At 36.9% G+C, this 20824-nt stretch overlaps 1 protein-coding gene across 3 annotated transcripts in view; it reads left to right on the top strand.

The window, feature by feature from the left end:
* Positions 1 to 20824, top strand: part of Zcwpw2 (zinc finger CW-type and PWWP domain containing 2) — a 117988-nt gene that overhangs the window by 2550 nt on the left and 94614 nt on the right. The window lies entirely within an intron of this gene.

Raw genomic sequence — 20824 nt, 5'->3', positions numbered from 1 at the left:
AATTCCATTAAGTTGACAATAATGATTAACCAACACATCCCTTGGCAACTTGATAAACATGTCACTTGAAATCATAGCATTCCATCCCTGTCCTCTAGTGTTTCATTTTCATCTCATAATGAAAAATACACTATTCTACCTACCAAAGTCTCCATAGTCTTTAACAGTTCCAACATCGTTCAAAAGTGTAAGAACAGAATCTCTTCTGGGACCAAATCATTTATCTATAACATCTATCCCCTTTACATTAAAACAAAACAAACAGAAAACGAAACACATTATATCTAACATATAATGACACAGAATAAAATAGTTCCATTCCAAAAGGAAGGGATAGGGGTATAATAAAGAAAAGTCACACCAAAGTAAGGTCAAAACCCAGCATGGTAAACACCAAACCCTTCAGCTCCATGCCCAACATCTGAGTCTAGTGATGGAATCATCTGTGTTCTGAAAGAGCTTAAGTATCCCAACCAGCTCTGCTGCCTGTAGCAATGTGGCCTCTCTCTTGGGCCATCTCTACTTTGTACTGGCAGCTTTCCTCAAGGGACAAGCCAACCTGTCTGACAATTATACAACTTCGGGTCTCCATTGTAATTTAGGCTTTACCTTCACAGCTTCATGCTCTGGCCAGTGGCTCTCTGAAATGTCCCCTTCAATCTTGCATCTTTTATACCTGCCAAACAAGTACCACAGGGGCAGTACTGCCAAGTTCTGCTACCAACTGAAAGTGTCCTCTGACCCCCTTGAGCCACAGTTACAGTCTGCACTGCTGTGACAGAATGCCTGACAAAGGCAACGGAAGAAAGTTTAGTTTAGATTTTAGTTCACAGTTGGAGGGTGTCATAGTGGCAGGAGCTTGAGGCAGCCGCTACACTTCACCCACAGTCAGGAAGCAATGAGATGAAATCTGGAACTTAGCTCAATTTCTAAATTTTTTTTGCAGCCAAGGACTCTCACCCTTGGGAGGGTACCAAACATGGTTGGTCTTCCCTCCTCGGTTAACCCAATCTGAAAACTTCTTGGCCAGATATCTATTTCTGTGTGATTCTAATGCCAATCAAGCTGGAGTAAAGGTTAAGTATCTCAAGGCTTCTAGGCCAGTCTGGGGCTGCACAGTGAGCTCCAACCCACCTTCATTGTACCACCTAGCTCAAAACAAAACAACATAAAACAAAAAATTAACACTAGAACTAACACATGACCAAATAATCCTGCTGCAGGATGTTCTTCCCAAAAAGACTGAAAATGGGATCTGGAAGAGGTATGTTAATTTCATGGTGTTCTGAGAGTTAAGATGTGGAAACACCTAAAGATGTGCCCAACGGGACTGGATGATGGAAATGTGCAATCCAAACAGTGGCATATTGTCTAGTTTTACAAAAGGAAACTCTGCATTTGCAAAAACATGGGTGAAAATGAGAACTTTAGGTTATTTAAAGTAACCAGGTACTGACAGACAAAAAACTACATGCTTTCATTTACATGAGATCAAAACAGTCCCTCAATGTCAGCTGTCCCATGTACGTCTATAGTATAGAGATGGGTTACTAAGATTTAAATCGGCATTTAGTGTGGTTTATGAAGTTTCTATTGTAACATAAATTTCTAAACGGTCTTATTAATAAAAAACCCAGAGCCAGATATTGGGGTGATAGCTGAGAGATCAGAGAGACAGAACAAGCCACAGCCAACCTCACCCCACCAACTCCTCAATTGATCTTGTTTCCTCAGACTGGAAGCCTCTGAGTCCTCACCAAATGATCTCAGCTGCACTGCTTCTAAAAAGCCTAAAAGCTTAAAAGCCTCTAGTTACTGGTCCTCATGCCTTACATACCTTTCTACTTCCTGCCATCACTTCCTGGGATTAAAGGCGTGTGTCTTTCTCAAGCAAAGACATGAGATCTCAAGTGCTGGGATTAAAGGCGTGTGCCACCACACCTGGCTCTTTTCCTAGTGTGGCCTTGAACTCACAGAGATCCAGATGGATGTCTGCCTCCCAAGTGATAGGATTAAAGGTGTGTGTGCCACCATTTTCTGGCCTGTATGTCTAATCTAATGGCTGTTCTGTTCTCTGACCCCCAGATAAGTTTATTAGGGTGCACAATATATCAACCACATTCTATGATTATTTTCTTTGTTTTATTAGTTTTTACTTTTCCTTGGAAAAATTTTTAAAGATTTATTTTTTAATGGTATGAATGTGTATGTATGTGGGCATGTGCATATGAGTCTGGGTGCCAACAGAGGCCAGAAGAAGGATTCTGATCATGTGGAGCTGGAGTTATAGGTGGTTGTGAGCTGCCCAGTGTGGATGCTGGGAACTGAATTCCAGTCCTCTGCAAAATCAGTACATGCCCTTAACCACTGAGCACTTGCTCCAGCTACTCCTTGAAAATTTCTAAAGCAGTAGAATATAGCTGTTGCAAGAAACCTAGCCTTTAATCATGTCAATAAATTTTATTTCCCTGCTACTTTGTTTTCTCAAACAGAATGAAATCCACCAGTGATCTTCACTACTGAACAAGATGAAAAATTATTTTTAAGTGTCTTAGAACTATGCTAGAAGCTATCCAGCAGTATCTGCATAAACTAGCCTCTAAATGAGAGTCTCACACAGATAATAGGCTGTTAATAAGCTTTTGTTGAATCATTAAGTGTAGTATAAAGTTGACTTATAGGCACAAATTTGTTAATTAGGTAAATGAATGAACAGTGAATGTTAAATTTGCATCATAGAGGAGATTAAGGATAAATGCACTTTAAAGATTAGATGCAAACTAAATATTTAAGTTCATCATTTGAGAAAAAAACTCATGAAAGACAAGATAATTAAAGTGTTCTCATTCTGCATTTGTTCTTGCATATTTCAATTTTCTTAACTACATTTAAAAGGAGTCTAAAAAAGAAATCTCACATTTATTGATTCTTCAGTATCCCAAGCACTAAAATGGGGTTTTCTCATAGACTATTTTTTTTTGCTTGTGTGTCTGTGTTTATGCATGGTCACATGTAGGCATGTGAATGTCTGAGTACATGCATGTGTGTGCACATTTGTATATAGATGTCTTCTTTGATTTTTCTCTATATTTTTATTAAACCAAAATAGTTAAAAAATTAATTTCTTTGTGTAGCTGAGTATTTTTCTGCGTCCCACCCAGTCCACAGCTGCTCAGACCCAAGTAAACACACAGAGGCTTATATTAATTCAAACTGCTTGGCCATTAGCTCAGGCTAACTACTGACTAGCTCTTACACTTAAACTCAGCCCATTTTTGTTAATCTATAATGTTTCCACGTGTTCCATGGCTTCACCTGTATGCCATTACAGGCTGCTCTCTGGATGGCGGGCTGGTATCTTCTGACTCAGCCTTCCTCTTCCCAGAATTCTCCTCTCTGCTTATCCCGCCTTTACTTCCTGCCTGGATACTAGCCAATCAACTTTTTATTTATCAACCAATAAGAGCAACACATTCACAGCATAGAGAACATCCCACAGCATCTTTGTTGTATATTATTTGTACAAAATAATGAATTTCAACATAATATTCACACACATGAACTGTGTACTTTGAACAAATTGACCCCTCTTTCACATTGTTTTGACCCCATCTACCCTCCCTCTGGGTTCCTCATCATCCATAAATAAGTTCTTTTCTACCTTCGTGTTTTCTTTTCTAAAATGTAGATTCTGCATATAAGAGAAAACATAGTATTTGTCTTTCCAAATATTTATTATTTTTGCTCTGTAAGATAGCTCCAGTCAAAACATTTTACTGCAAATGACATAATTTCATTCTTTTTTTATGGAAGAATAATACTGCACTGTGTATATATAGCTCATTTTCTTTACCCACTGATTTGTTGGTGGGCATTTAGGCTGACTCTGTAATTTGGCTATTGTGAATAATACTGCAGTGAGCATGGGTGTTCAGGTGTCTCTGTTGTATACTGACTTAGATTCTTCAGCTATATACCCAGACATGACCTAGCTGGATCATAGTTCAAATTTTAGCTTAGTCTAGGAAAGCCAATGTAGAAGTGGTATAATTTGAAGGCCAACTAGCCAATGTTACAGGTTTCATTATAGGTTCTGAAAGCCCCCAAATCAGGAGAGATAGGAAAAGAATGAGAATGTCCTAATTCAAACATTAAGAGAGTGAATTCAGTCCTCCTTTGCCATTTTGTTCTATTGATGCTGCCAAGATTAGGTGATACCCACCTTTCTAGGGAGGCCCATCTACTTTATCCATCCACAAGCTGAAATGCTGATGTCTTCTGGGAAAATTTATACATATCTACTACTACTGCTACCACCACCACTACCACTACCACTACCACTACCACTACTATCTAACCAGTCCAGTGCTCCAGTCAAGTTGACATGTAAAGTAGTTGAACAAACTAAAAGTCTGAGATCAAGCTGTCAACAAGGTTAGGATGTCTTTGAGACTTTTCTTGGGTTAAATGGCTGTCTTTGCCCTGTTCCTTCACACATTTTCTATGTATATGTCTGTGTTCTGATTTCCTCTTGTGTAATGACACCAATTGGATTTAGGTCACCCAGATGACCAGAATATAGCTCTTCAAAAACCCTGTCTTCAAATACAGTAATATTCTGGGTTACTGGTGAACTAGCAATTCAGCATATGAATTTGATGGTTGTGGATGGGAATAGGGGGGTATAGTTCAGTCTTGACTTGTTATTCTGATGAAGAGGAGTTCCACAATGTTTTTTTTATTCCCCTTCCTTTCACAATCTATGAAGCTAATGTCTAGCTTAATTAAAAAAAAGGGTGTGTGTGTGTGTGCATAAACCATTTAAGACACTGTATATTTTAAAGAAATACTGGCTACTGCTATAGAATGCTCTTAAATATTTTAAAATCCTTTTTTAAAAAGATTTATTTATTTATTATGTATACAGTGTTCTGCCTGCATGCCAGAAGAGGGCATTGGATCTCATTACAGATGGTTTGTAAGCCATCATGTGGGTGCTGGGAATTGAACTCAGGAACTCTGAAAGAACAACCAGTGCTCTTAACCTCTGAGCCATCTCTCCAGCCCTTAAAATCCTTTTCTAATGAATGACAGTAAGTAAAATTCAGGAAACAGAAACAGGATTCATAGAATGACAGACCATATGTAATTCTCTATAATGAGAAGCATTTTTCAAACTGCCTATTTTCTATTCTGTGGTAGTTTGAATGAAATTTACCCCTATAATCTCATAGGGAGTGGCACTATTAAGAGGGGTGGCTTTGCTGGAGGAAGTGTGTTACTGTGGGGGAGGTCTTTGAGGTTTCTTATACTCAGGATACTGCCCAGTGAGTCAGTTGACTTCTTGTTGCCTGCAAGATGTGGCACTTTCAGCTCCAGCACCATGTCTGTCTGAACCTCTGAAATTAGTGGTAAGTCCAGTGCTCCAGTCAAGTTGACATGTAAAGTAGTTGAACAAACTAAAAGTCTGAGATCAAGCTGTCAACAAGGTTAGGATGTCTTTGAGACCTTTCTTGGGTTAAATGGCTGTCTTTGCCCTGTTCCTTCACACATTTTCTATGTATATGTCTGTGTTCTGATTTCCTCTTGTGTAATGACACCAATTGGATTTGTTTTAAAAAAAAGCAACAAATCAAAATTTTAAGTAGTAGATAAAATACTTTTCCTGTCATTAGAAAAGTCTGAGTTGATGGGGTTTTTTTCCCCCTGAAACTTTAGAAAAGTAGAAACGATGGTTTTTTGCTTTGGCCTTATATAGGAGAGGATTTTAGTGAGGAACACACCAATTAAATGTTCTTTTTTTTAAAAAAAACTAAGAGTTGCTGTGGTCATGGTGTCTATTCACAGCAATAGGAAACCCTAACTAAGACTTTTCCTAATAACAAATCTTTACTAACTCAAACGTACAGACCCTACACTGAAATGACTAGCAATTTTGAGGTAAAGTTTGCTGAAGTTCTGCTCACTAACTCTTCTGACCACCAAAATACTAGTCAGAGCAGACTGGGCTATTCCTAATACACAAAGGAGGGAGTTAGTTCTTAAATATACAAGCAAGTCACTTTAACAGTGTGGTATTGTGTGTCACCTCCCCATATATTAATATTCTATAGTGTTTAATTAATATACAGTTTCAAGAAGAACCAGAACTTAAGTATAAAAGGGTCTTGGGTACATAGAATCCAGCACTAGCCATGCAGTAGCTATATATACTATTAAAATATTACAGTATTCAGAAAAGAAAGTAGACAGTGTTTCCTGGGGTATATGTCTAGATGGCTTTCCATGTGTGTAAATAATGACTTATAGTCTTATGACAGGTGATTTTGCTGTAAACTGCATGATTTGGGTTTAGCTATGGATTCAGTTGGTCTTTGTGGATGTTTTCCCTGAATAAAATGACCTTTGGCTTGTTTTCAAGGACTGTTTACTCCCTTTACTTTATATTTAAAGAAAATTCTGTTAGAAACAAAGACACATGTCCTCATGCTGAATGATTAGGTCTGGTGGTGCTTCCTTTAGTCAGGCTTTTGGGCATTCAGATGTTGTATGGTTAATGAATCCTGAATGTTAGAGTTCCTCACTAAAATCCTCTTCTATATAAGGCCAAAGCAAAAAACCATCGTTTCTACTTTTCTAAAGTTTCAGGGGGAAAAAAAAAAACCCATCAACTCAGACTTTTCTAATGAGAGGAAAAGTATTTTATCTACTACTTAAAATTTTGATTTGTTGCTTGTTTCTTAAAAATTAGGCTTTAAAATTGGATAATACCAACAGTAAGCAGCCATTCTTTGTAATCTTTTTTTTTTTCAATTTTATGAGATAGGATTTTATGATGTAGCCCAGGCTGTTCTGAAATTTATTATGTAGTATAGGCAGACGTTTCTGTCCTGCAAGCTGCTCCCAAATAACCATACAGAGGCCTAATATTAACTATAAATGCTTGGTCAGTAGCTCAGGCTTGTTACTAGCTAACTCTTACATTTAAATTAACCCATATTTTTTTTTAACCTATGCTTTGTCATGTGGCTTGGTACCTTCTCTTAGTACAGCATACCCATCTTGCTTCTCTCTGCATCTGCTTGAGACTCCTCTCACTCCCCCTTCTTCCCCACATTCTCTGTTTGGCTCTTCCCCTGACCCTATCCTGTCCAGCTATTGGCCAGTCAGCTTCTTTATTAAACCAATCACAACAACATATATTCACACAATGTAAAGGAATATTCCATATTTCTCCTTTTTGTCTAATTAAAAATGAAGGTTTTAACTTTAACATACTAAAATTATATACAATAAAGAAGTTATTAAGTAAGAATTATAGTTACAATATCCAGTCCATTTGTATTTGACAAATTTAGAGAAAATACTCTTATTATTTATCTTTGTGACTCTAAAGTTTTACACCTAATTTACCTTTTGTCATTACTAAGGACAACTATGACTATCTAGTCTTCAACTCCGTCAAAGACCCCAGAAGGATGAAATCTTATCTAACAACAGGGACAATGTAGCCTATGCTGACCTCAGACATTCATAAAAAATCATTTTTCCTCAGGCTCCTAAACGCTGGGATTACAGGTATGTGCCATCACACCCAACTTGTAACCTCTAATTTTATAGTTATTTATCTAAACTTAAAATTGTATGGTTCTTTTACTTGAAAAAAAAAACAGGTTATACACCACCATGTGTACACTCTACTTAGTAAAGTGAGTGAATTCTCCCACAGCCTTTGAGAGAGAATATAAAAGTCCTTACAGGATCAGTGTCTCATAAGAAGACACACTAGAGATTTCATTCTGGTTCCTCTTGCACACACCAAGGAAATGCCACATAAGAAATTAGCAAGTCTTGGTCTCCTAACTGAAAGAATCCTTACCAGAAAACCAGCCAATAGAACTCATGTCTTAGACTCTACGTCACTGAAAAAAAGAAATGTCTCTTATTTAAGTAGCCTGTTCTTTGACAGATTGTTAAGGTGGCCATCGTAGACTAATACATTGATCAACTTTATTTGCTCTCTGTTTGCTTTTCAGTTGCTTGCATGTTTCTCTTATAAGTCCATTTCGTAAGTTTGGGATATGTCCTGTGAAAAATTCTTAGCTGCATTTTAAGAATTACATTTAAAATTTTATTTATTTGTATGTGCATGTATGCATGTGAGTATATGTGTGTGTGCACATGTGTCATGGCATATGTGTGGCAGTCAGAGGATAACTTGCAGAAGTAAGTTCTCTCCTTCCACCATGTTGGCTCTGAGGTTAGAACAGGCCTCGGGCTTGGTGGCAAGTTCCTTTCCCTACTTACCTCTCTTTGCTGGCCCATAACTAAACTGAGCCTCCTTAATAAGACTTTTGTTTGTTTTACGTTTTCAATAACACTGGAATTGATTTACAGTTTTAATGTTCTGATTTAAAATTTCCACAATATTATGTTCTTTTCATATTGAGGTTATATAATTATGAATATTCTACAGTGTCCCCCTATTAAAACAGTATTTTAATAGGGATATGAGTTCTTCCTTCTATTGTGTTTCCTGTCTTGCATTGTTTGTTCTTTTTGATTATTATTATCAGGTGACCATCTGTGTATTTAAGAATCACTGTCAGCCTGTTTGTGAATTCTTTGTTTATGAAGGCCTCCATAGAGTGAGGCAGTTACTTCTGGGTGTTAAAGCTCTCCAGCAACTGTTGATTTTTCTGAAGAACTTGGTTAATCCCACCACATACCCCAACATCAACTGTCTCTGCTTCACTTCACGAAAGTAATCATCCCTGTTTCCTAAACAAGGGATGCAGACCTTGAGTCTGTCTCCCATTCTCGGTTGTTCTAGACCTTTTCTGTATGCACTGTGTAGTGCTTGAAGGCCTAGCAAACCCGTAGACACTTTCTATGATTATGAATTTGCATATTTTAGATGTTTTCCCCTTTCTTCAGTGTCAGCCATTATGCTTTTGACCAAGTCCTGATCTTCTGCTGTTTCTAATGTATTATGGAATCTAATGCATAACATCAAATGTATTTTATTCATCATATATTAAGTTCTCGTTGGAGGTAGGCAGGACAGAAATAGGCAACCTGTAGTGTTGCTTATGTTTTCTAAATGGCACTATAGGCATATTTTATTTTTTAAAATGAATGACTGAAGATGCATTGTACGTTCAGAATTATAGTCTTGATTATAAGTGAGATATTATCCAGAAATTGAAAACGACAGAAATTCAAAAAAGCTGTGTGCTTTGGGAAGGGGCATGCTTACAATCTCAGCGTTAAGATGGTGAGTCAGGAGCATCTTGAATTCTATGACAGCCTGAGTTACATAGGGGACCTCTACTTAAAGACAGAACATTCTAACATAGCCCAACTCTGAAGAATTGGTATGGATACTATTGTTTTTATCCAACCCAGAAAAGATGAATCATCTGTGAGAGGCTGAACTAAAACAGCACACTTCCTCTAACCACAGTGCTGAGATAGTACAATGACACCTTTCTTCTTCTTCTTCTCTCTTTTTTTTTCCAGTTTGAAAGAACAATCATTATTTTCTTCATTCACACACAAATAATAAAAACTATTTCTATTATAAGCAGTCATTTATCTTCATTCCTACTCTGTATGTATTTATTCATACTGTCTCATTAAATTCTGATGCTTTTTAGAACTCCTTGGGTGTGTTGTAATTTCACCATCTGGGATACATCAGTCACGAAATACATATACATTGTAATAAAAATTGATGCTTCACTGAATTTCCTTGGCGATTCTCCATCTTAAAACATGCTTATTCTATTCAACAATGGGACTATATAATATTTCAACTCAAGAATACCATATTTTCTGATTTTTTCAAAATCTGCTGCAATTTAAAGTAATGCTCATGGAATACAGAAATATTTGGAGATTTTTTATATAAAATCTACATAGATTTACTTGGCTCATGAATTTTATTTGAAGATTATAGATTTCTATAATATACTAGATTAAGTTGTTAGTGACTCTGTAGGTCTTGGTGGTCCCTTTAATAAATTCAGTTTAATAATGCTTATTATAAATAAAAAATTGCTCTCTGTTGGAGTATTTAGCCAGTTCCAGATGCTGCACAGAAATGTGGGAGAAAAAAAAATCAGTAAATTCTAGGATATAAATCACTGTTTAGGTATTTACAGGTCAGTTCATTAGAGAACAGCATGTCTATCTAATCAGTGCATTCATTTCTGGATATACAAAAGTAATGTCTGTGCTCTTAAAGAGCCTGTGGTCCAGTGGTGCATACATTACTATAATGTAAAGCAGAATGATGTAAAGACCAGAGTAAAGATAGAAAGGGGAGGGCCGAAGATCACATAGGGAGAAAAACATAGCTGTTTGGGACTGTCTTTCACATTCCAAAGGCCACATTCACATGATGGATGAACTGGCTGGTTTTGATTGGTCTTGACACAATCTAGAGTCATCAGAGGAAGGAGCCTCAGTTGAGGAAATGCCTCCATGAGATCTAGCTGTAAGGCATTTTCTCATTTAGTGATCAATGGGGGAGGGCCCACCAGCCCATGGTAGATGATGCCATCCCTGGGTTGCTGTAAGAACAACTTATAGAAACCAGGTCCTTGGTTCTGTGAGAAAGCAGGCTGAGCAAGCCATGGGAATCAAGTTAGTAAGCAGCACTCATCCATGGCCTCTGCATCAGCTCCTGCCTCCAGGATCCTGCCCTGCTTGAGCTCCTGTTCTGAGTTCCTCCATGATAGACTATGATCTGGAAGTGTAAGCCAAATAAACCCTTTCCTTCCCAACTTGTTTTTTGGTCATGATGTTTCATTGCAGCAATAGAAACCCTAACTAAGGCAAGTTGGTATCAGCATAGTGGGGTATTGCTGTGACAGACCTGACCCTGTTTTTGTGAGGATTGTAGAAGGACTTTGGAACTTTGGGCTAGAAAAGCCATTGAGTGTTGAGACCTCAGTGGGATGTTCTGTAGGAGCTTGAAAGATAAGCATGTTGAGAGCAGTGCAGAGGATGGAAGTCTGGCTTGTGGAATTTCAGAGGGAAGTTTTGAGACCCTATCAGGGCCATTTGCTATTTTGATTTAAGACTCGGTGTTTCTGGTTAGCTGGGGTTGAAGAATCAGCTTTGATTAACAAGATACCAGAACTACTAAAGTGAAACCTTTACGTTACTGGGACAATTGATGCTGGTTAACTGGAGCTAAGAAATTAGCAGTGATTAAGAAGAGACCAGCATTTCTGAGGTGAAATCTTCTGAGAAGTGTTTTCTGAGAGAACAGAGAAGCTGTGTTTCAGAGATGGCCATGGTTGTACCTCATGTTGGCAGCAGGACTTGGTACTGTGTAAGAGTCACCCAGGTGGTACTGGTTTTGAAAGCATGAAGAGGTCATGGAGATCAGCTGAGGGTTGGCTTTGTGGGAGGCAGAAGAGGTCAGTGGTGAAGGTGCAGCCTCAGTGACAGTTGATGACCCAGGACTGAAGGGTTCATGCAAAGAAGTTGAGGCTTGGCACCACGAAGAGAGCCTATGAGAGACTATTGGTGAAAGTGCAGCCCAGTTGCAGCAAAAGACCCCAGCACTTTAGAGATGTCAGTATGATGGGAAGACCATTAAGAACAGCAGCAGCCATGGAGTGGAGCCAGCTGGAACCTAGAAGACAAGCTGTGTGTGCTGCAGAGGGCAGAGCCAGAGAAGAGACCCAAGCCCTTTGGAGAAGTCTAGATCATGAGTGAATCTCAGATAATTGGGCATTTAGTTATTTATACTGTTGGAGTTTGGTTTTGCATGGTTCATATTATTATGGTGCTCTGGTTCTTCCCTCTTGAAGAAGGTATTTAATTTGATTTTGATTTTTAAAGGAGCCCACAGATGAAAGACTTGAACTTTTAAAAGAAATTGTATTATTTTAAAGAGACTGAAATTTCAATGTGTTTGAATATATAAAGGCTGTTGGACTTTTAAAATTATTTATGATTTTAATGTGAGATCTTGGGAATGAATAAAAAAGGAAGGGTAATGGCTTAATAGTGATGTGTTTGTGTGTCAAGTTGACAAGGGTCAGTTGTACTGGCTGGTTTTGTGTGTCAACTTGACATGAGCTAGAGTCATCAGAGAGGAAGGATCTCAGTTGAGAAAATGCCTCTGTGAGATCCAGCTGTAAGCATTTTCTCATTTAGTGATCCATGGGGGAGGGCCCAGGCTATAGTGGGTGGTGCTGTTGGTCCTGCATACTGTAAGAAGGTAGGCCAAGCAAACCATGGGGAGCAAGCCAGTAAGCAGCTCTCCTCCATGGCTTCTGCATCAGCTCCTGCCTCCAGATTCCAGCGTTGCTTGAGTTCCTGTTCTGACTTCCTCCTATGATGGTTGATGATCTGGAAGTGTAAGCCAAATAAACTTGCCTCCCCAACTTGGTTTTTGGTCATGGTGTTCATCGCAGCAATAGAAACCTAACTGAGACAGTGGATTATCAGTTTGTTGCCATTGTCCTTTTAGAAAGTTCTCCTTTGCCTCTCTTTCAGACAACGTCGTTTCTACTATTCCAAAGGAGTCCTTGTCACTGCTTGTATATCCTCGGTAGAAGTTGTCTTACTAGCTGATTAGCTTGCTTCTAATTTCTCTGCACTTTACATTATTTTGGTCTAGAGCTGTATTTTTGCAGCACTAAATTGAATGTAAGACACTTAGTCAGTTTGGCCTGCTATAGAAAATTACAATAGATGGTGTGGTTTAGACAACAAATGTTTCTTTCTTACAGGTATAGAGGGTGGGAAGTCTATGAGTAAGGTGACAGCAGGCTCCATATCTAGGGAGGGCTCATTTCCTCATTTTGAGGTGGTTGACATTTCTTACTATGTTTTGTATGATGACAAGCTGTGGGAAAGGAACACTGTGATCTCTGTTATTTCTATTTGTAAGGGCACCAATTCCATCATGAGGGCTGTACCTTATTTATGGCAAGCTCCCAAAGGCCTCACCTCCCAGTACATCATGTTTCACCATATGCACACATTCATAGAGGAGTTGTTAGCACCTGCTAGGCTATAGCAGACAGCACTAAACTAGCCATATTTTGTGTCATTATTTTATCTGTCCTTAACAACAAAAGAAAATCTGCTGAGTTGGACTATAATACACTGTGTTAATTCCTAACAAATTTTAGACTTATTTAAAAGTTTCTTTGAACCAATTTTGACTTGCAGTCTTACATCTCACTTTGTATATGTAATAAGCAAAATAGAAATGAAGTGAATTGGTTAAGAAATTCTTCACTTGATTTTAGCTGAAAGGCGGAGAAAAGCAATGGTAAAGGAATTTGGAAAACTTCTTCATATGTAAAAGTCATTTTGGGCTGGGAAGATGGCTCCATTGGTAAAGTGCCTGCTGTACAAGCATGAGGACCTACCCCCTTGACTCTCTAGAACCCACAGAAGAAGCTGGACATGGAAGTTGCACACCTTTGTCCCCAGCTTGGGAAGTTCCCTGGGGCTTGCTGGCCAGGCAGTCTAGCCTAGTCAGTGAAGAGTCAGTGAGAGACACTATAAATAAGACTGATAGTGAGAATACACCCATCATAAACTTGAACAGAACCCTGAGCTTGAGGCTGAACTTTAATAGTGTTTACAATCTTTTAAACTGTAAATTTTTTTTAATTATCTGGATCAATATGTTAAATTGTGAAATGAAATTTTAAAAATGGGTTTAGGAAAGCAAATATTATTAGCACAGCTTTGCCCTTGTCAAGGCCTCTAAAATTTGGATTATTTAGGTATGACTATAGGGACCCCTTCAAAGTGTCTAGCATTCTTAGGATGACTTTATCTTCTTTTCTATCATTGTGTATTCTGGATGTGGCAATAAGTTTGAAAACAAGCAAAATGTGTGAGAAAAGGTAACAGAAGCAATGAGAATCTATTTTGAGAAGAATGGAAGATTTTATAATCTGTATTATGAATTCTATTAGGCTGGATAAAAATGTATAAAATCCAAATTACTAAGAGGTTTAAGTTAGATGGAATTGAAACTACCACCAAGTAATAATGACATTTCTTAGTGTTAATTTATCTTCTTGGTATTATCCACCGTGGGCCTGAAGTTCCTAAGAAAATCGAGAAACTTTATCTACCAGTTAAAAGTAATCTTTTAATCCCCTTCTGTTTTGTAATAGGCATCGTAGAGGATTTTCACAAGCTCTCCAGTCACGTCCTGCTGCAGATGTAGAGTGCTCACTGCTCTGGCAGTGGGCTGCTTGTAAGATGGGCAGGGTCCAGGGTAGCCAACTGACACTACTGACTTTCTGCTGTCTTTCATGCTCTCCACTGCTCTGCTTGCATTATTAGTATTGTTTAGTTTTGTCCAGTATTTCTGTTTGTAAATATTTTTAAGTGACTCCATTTTGTGAGGAATGGTTTAATCTAATTTGATCTCTAATCCTGTTAAACTCACTGGTCAAATACAGCTCCAGTACACTGCAGTGTGGCAAAGGTAAGTGACAGAAGGGTGTGTCTGAGCACTTAATTATGTTACTTCCAACATGGCTGGTGGGGCACCTCATCACTCATTCAGGATATAGGATTCAAGTATCAATTGGTGTTGAATATTAATACAAGCCCATTTTTTTCTTTTAAAAATTTACCTAAAATTTATTTTTATTGTACACACACACACACACACACACACACACACACACACACATATGGGTGTTCTGCCTCATCTCTGTTGGTGCAGCACATTCATGAAGTGCCTGCAGAGGCTGGAAAAGGGTCTTGGACCCTCGAGACCTGGGGTTACAAATGGTTGTGAGCTACAACATGGGTGCTGGGAACTGAACCCGGGTCCTCTGCAAGAGCAACTAGTGCTCAACCACTGAGCCATCTCCAAATGCTCTCGTAAGAGGACACAGGTTTTGTTCCTAGCACGCACATGATGACTTACAATCATCTATAGCTCCAATTCCAGGGAATCTGGTGCCTTCTTAAGATCTGTGAGAGGCATCAGATATGTACATGGTGCACAAACATATATACAGACAAAACATTCATACACATGAAATAAATAGTCATAGCAATCCCTTGAATCACCATGATACTGTTATTCCTTCTAGAATTATATCCCAATGCTTATCCTTCAGTTCAGTTAGCCATAATGTGTAGCTTGAGTTTTCCTGCCTGGCCCACGGTCAGGGCAAATCTCTGTCACCCGCCAGTCCCACAGCCACTTAGACCCGACCAAGTAAACACAGAGGCTTATATTGCTTACAAACTGTATGGCCGTGGCAGGCTTCTTGCTAACAGTTCTTACAGCTTAAATTAATCCATTTCTATTAATCTATACCTTGCCACATGGCTCGTGGCTTACCGGCATCTTCACATGCTATTTGTCATCATGGCAGCTGGCAGTGTCTCTCTGACTCAGCCTTCCACTTCCCAGCTTTATTCTCCTCCTTGTCTCGCCTACGCTTCCTGCCTAGCCAATGGCCAATCAGTGTTTTATTTATTGACTAATTAGCAACACATTTGCCATACAGAACATCCCACAGCAATAATGTCTCCTAGTACCTGCCTTAGATCTAGAATTGTCTGTATCCATCTTTATGTTTGACTTCTGGGTTAGCACCCATGTTCTAGTAGATAGCATTGTAGTCTTCAATTCCCTTGTTTACAACTTGTTGTGAGGGCTTATTAAAGATGGCTGATAACGTTTGGAACTTACAACTGGAAGAATATCTTGGCAAAAATAAGTTAATATCTTCTAGTTTTGATGGTCAAATTGATGCCACAATATTGCTAAATCTTGTATCACAACAAGATAAAAACATGTCCAGTATTTATATAAGTTCTTCATGGAGCCAATGTAAAAGTTTCAAAATACAATTTTAGTATTAAATATGCACATCATTGTCAATATTTGGAGGCATGTTATTCGAAAATTTCAAGAGACTTGTATAATCCAGCTAGAAATAGTAAAAACCAAAGAAAATAAACTAATATGTACTGGATGGAATAAAAGCTTGTCTTCAAAATGAAGATTTAGTGAAGAAGGAAGGAATTGTTTTGAAAACAAGCATTAGTTTTTGTTATGAATTATATCATCCATGATAAAATTTATCAAATTTAAAATATAAAGAGATTTAAGTTAGACTAAGCAAGGAGGAATGGTTGTATCAGATGTTGGAACAAACCAAAATACTTTATTGGCACAAGAGAAGAAGTAAAATTTACTGTACACAAATTGATTTGTGTGCATATATAAAATAAAATCCATTTCTGATTAATGATAAAATAATGCACAATTAAATGAATGCTGTTGGGATAATTGGCTATACAGGTAAAAGTAGAGTTTTCTATTTCAATGTTTGTGAGCACACAAAATATTCCAGATGGGTTAAATACCTAAATGTGAAACAAAGCAATTGAGAGAAATATATGGAAGATTTTATTTAAAATTTTGGGGGTAAGTAAGCAGTATTTAATGAGAATAAATTCAAATTCTATAAAATTTTAACTTTCTTGTGATAAAAATATAAAGTTAAAAAATATGGCAAACTATATAAAGATGTTTCCAACATATATCCATAATATATCATGAGCTCTACCAAATCTCTGTAAAGAAAACAATAAAACCTGAGTATAAAATAGGAGCAATGTTTTCCAATAAAAGGAAACACAAGTAGTCAATAAAATCTCATTAGTGGTCAGGGAACTGTAAATTAAAACTAAAGTAAGATAACTCTGTTAATTAGATTTGAAAAAAGTCGTTGTTAATACCTATTGTTGATACACAGATGAGGAAATTGGTACTTATAAACTGTTACTGGAAATTGAAAATTAGAATAGCTTTCCAGGGGCCATTTAGAGTTGTCTCCTTAAAAATGGGCATACCTTTTAATGTAGCATTTCTGTTGTAGACATATACATGATCTAATACATGAATTGACAAATATGCAATGGTATTTGTTATAGTATTATTTATTCTAGCCCAAAACAAACAAAACCCCCCTAAACTCAGAGGCCTTTTAACTAAATTTGTCAGTCATACTATGTATGCTGCATTGGTTTAATGTTATGCTGTATAAAGCTCATAGGAGTGAAATGATTTGATATACTGCCCTCAGAAAGTACCTATGAGACAAAGAAATATAATCACAAAAAGATTCTGTGTCTACATTAGAAACATGATTATGCAGATAATGTAGTATGTGAGGGTAGTTTATGTGAAGGATATAAGTAAAATAAGAAAGAATTTATCAATAATTAGGAAAATTAAACATTTGATCATATTTGGAAGATGCAGTTGTTAATAAAAGCCCATTTAAATAATTAAAGCCATGAAAGACATAAAAATATCAAGTCAGTCTAGAAACTGTTACTTCTTCAGAAAGCATAGATGACAAACTTCATTATGTCGCAAAGGAAAACTCACTTCTTTTCTTTAGAACCAGGTGACTATTTCTTCCAGTATGTATTTGGTCAGTTCTGACCCATTATTGTGAACATGACAGTCAAAAATGCAACAACTATTTGTTAGTAAATAAACTCAAACAAAATAAGGAGAACAAACAAAAGTCTAGCATTAAGGCGAAGTTCATAAGGTAGAAGACAGTTTGGATGCAACTAGAAGGGTATAAGGACCTTTCTGCTGTATTAGCCATTTAATTAGAGCTGAACCACTTTAATAGAGCCAAGTTTGAGCTAAGCTATAATTTTCTCTTTCAATACACATAAACTCAAATATTAAGATTAATTTAAAAATAAAGTGGAGAATTCAGTGCCTATAAAAGTTTCAAGTTGTGATAATGTAATTAAAGTTTTATTTATTGTACAAATGTGGTATCCCCTTTTGATTACTTTACATTTGTCAAATTACATTGCCAGAAACTGCAAATGTAAAAGAGTTGATTTGGGGTTTTTAGGAACTGCAGTATGGTAGTCATGATTTCAGAGTTCTAAGGAGGCAAGGAAAGTGAGTTATTCAGTGGTCAATATAAGATTAAGAAAAGAGTTATTAAATAAATATAAACAAATATTGACAATAATTTCTTGTATCTTATTGGATCATAATTTGATAAAACAAATTAGCAGAACCAAGAGAAATTACAGAAAATATACAAACATCTACAAACTAAGCAATACTTCTTTAAATAGTGAGTCACTAAAGAAACAATAGGAGCCAGGTGGAGGTGGTGCACGCCTTTAATCCCAGCACTAGGGAGGCAGAGGCAGGTGGATCTCTGAGTTCGAGGCCAGCCTGGTCTCCAAAGTGAGTTCCAGGAAAGGCGCAAAGCTACACAGAGAAACCCTGTCTCAAAACAAAACAAAACAAAACAAAACAAAACAAAACAAAACAACACAACAACAACAAAAAAGAAACCATAGGAAAAATAAAAATTATTAGAATCAAATGAAAATGAAACATCCAGATTTGGGTTAAAGAAAATAGCTATAAGAGGGAAGTGTGTAGAGATGAGTATCTATATGGAGAAAAAAGGAGAGATATTAAATTATCCATACATCTGAAGGGCTGAGAAACAAAAATAAGAGCAGATATAAAATGATGATTAAACAAAGAATAAAAAGATTCACTGAAGTAAAGAATTGCTCCTTTGGAAAGATAAGCATGATACTCAAGTCCTCAGCCAAGCTAGCCAAAAGAAAGAGAACAGTCAACCAATACAATTAGAGATAAAAAGAGCATATTATAGTGTATACCTCTGAAACCAAGAGTATAATCAGGAGATAGTTTAAGAATTTATACTAAAAAATGGAAATCTAGAAGAAATGAATAAAATTCTAGACACATGTAACTTGAGCCAAAATTGAACGAAGAATATATAAAAATTTAAATAGATACAAACAGTAACAATGAAGCAGTAACAGTGTTCCAACAAAAACTAGCCAAAGCCTGGATTAAGTCACTGTTGAATGCTTTCATACCTATAAACAAGTAACACCAGTACTCGTCAGTGTGTTCCGTAAAATAGTAAATGAAAGAATACCTTTATATTTATTCAACCAAGATAAAATATGTCATACAGTAGAAAACTGCAGATAATTATTCTTGATAGACATAAAAGCAAAATCCTCAAAATCTTTACAAGCCAAATTCAATTTGCATTCTTACATTTTTGGCATGAAATCAACTTTAGTATGTGCACGGTAGAGCACATTAGTAGAATAGAAACCATATATTTTATTTCAATAGGTGCAGCAAAAAAGCCTGTAACAAAATTTAATGTCTCTTTCTAATAAAAAAGAAAAGCCCTGAAGAAATGATTAATAGGAATAGAAGGATTATATCTAAATATAAGAACAGTCATTTACAACAAATATATAACCAGCATTATACTGAATGCAGGTAAACTGAAAACTTCCCTTAAGACCAAGAATAAGACAAGAGTATCCATTTTCACTTAATATAGTATTTGAAATCTTAGCCATAGCAATAACACAAGGAAAAGAAATAAGAGGGATACAAAAAGAAAGAAAGAAGTCAAATTATATTTGCAGACAATCTGATCTCATGCATAAAAGACCCTAGAGCACTACAAGAAAACTTGTAGATCCAATATACATTTCATCAGAGTAGCAGAACACAAAGTCAACACACAAAATCAAGAACTTTCCTATGTACATTTGTTTTTCTGAAAAAAGAAAACAACCCCATTAACAGTAATCACAATAAATAACAAAGTAAGCAGTCAATATCTGAGGGAAAAAGTTGGAGAAGATAGTAGAAGATGAAAAAGGCATCCCATGTTCATGGATTAGCAGACTTAGTCTTGAGAAAATGGCCGTATTATTAAAAGTGATCTACAGATTCAATGTAATGGGGGGTGGGCTGAGGGGAAGGTGAGGGGGCCAGGAGGGGGGAGAACAAGGGATTCCGTGGCTGATATGTAGAACTGAATTGTATTGCAAAATAAAAAAAAAAGAATAAAAAAAATAAAAAAATAAATTAGGCATCTAAATACATTAGGTGCTTTCTATCACCAAGGGGGGGGGAGAACTTCAATGACATTCTTCACAGAACTAGGAAAAAATTAATACGGAAAAACAAAAGACCCTGAAGAGCTAAAGTTACTATTGAGGCATCACAATGCCCGATACCAAATTTTAATACAGTGAAATAGTAATAGAAACAGTATAATACTGGCATTAAAACCAAGCCTGTGGCTAGGTAAAACAGAGGACCCAGAAACAAGCCTATGCAGCCACCTCCATCTAATCTTCTATTAAGAGGTCGAAAACATAGGTTGGAAAAGAAACAGACTCAGTATTGGTGCTGGGAGAAATGGAAATCCATGGGTAAAAGAGAGAAATAGATTGCCATGTCTCACCTGCACAAAAATCAATTCAAAATTGACCAATGATTTAAATGTAAGATCTGGAACTTTGAAACTAAAGGAGAGAATAGGGAGACCAGTTTAAGATCTAGGCATAGGACTTTCTGAATAAGGCTCCAACAACTCAGGAAAGAATAACAAGAATTTTAATTGCTTCAGGTAAATACAAATTAAAAATCTATTGGGAGTCCATTTCATCCAATCAGAATGGCTATTATCAAGAATAGCAGTTAACACATGCTGGTGAGAAGTGAGTGAAAAGGAATACTGTACTCTCTTTGTGGCACTATAAACTAATACAGCATCCAAGTCAGCATGCAGATTCCTCTACAAATTAAAGATACAGGTATCACTAGATCCAATTATACAATTTTGGATGTGCATCCAAAGGAATACAGCCAAGTTTCTATAGAGATTCCTGCATACATGTGTCTGTCATACTACTACTCACAATAGTCAAGTTATGGAATAGGCCTGGGTGGGAC

The sequence above is a fragment of the Peromyscus eremicus genome, chromosome 7 (assembly GCF_949786415.1).
Source record: "Peromyscus eremicus chromosome 7, PerEre_H2_v1, whole genome shotgun sequence".
Lineage (NCBI taxonomy): Eukaryota > Metazoa > Chordata > Mammalia > Rodentia > Cricetidae > Peromyscus > Peromyscus eremicus.
Note: the sequence above shows the minus strand (reverse complement) of the source record. Positions and strands in the feature narration are given on the sequence as shown.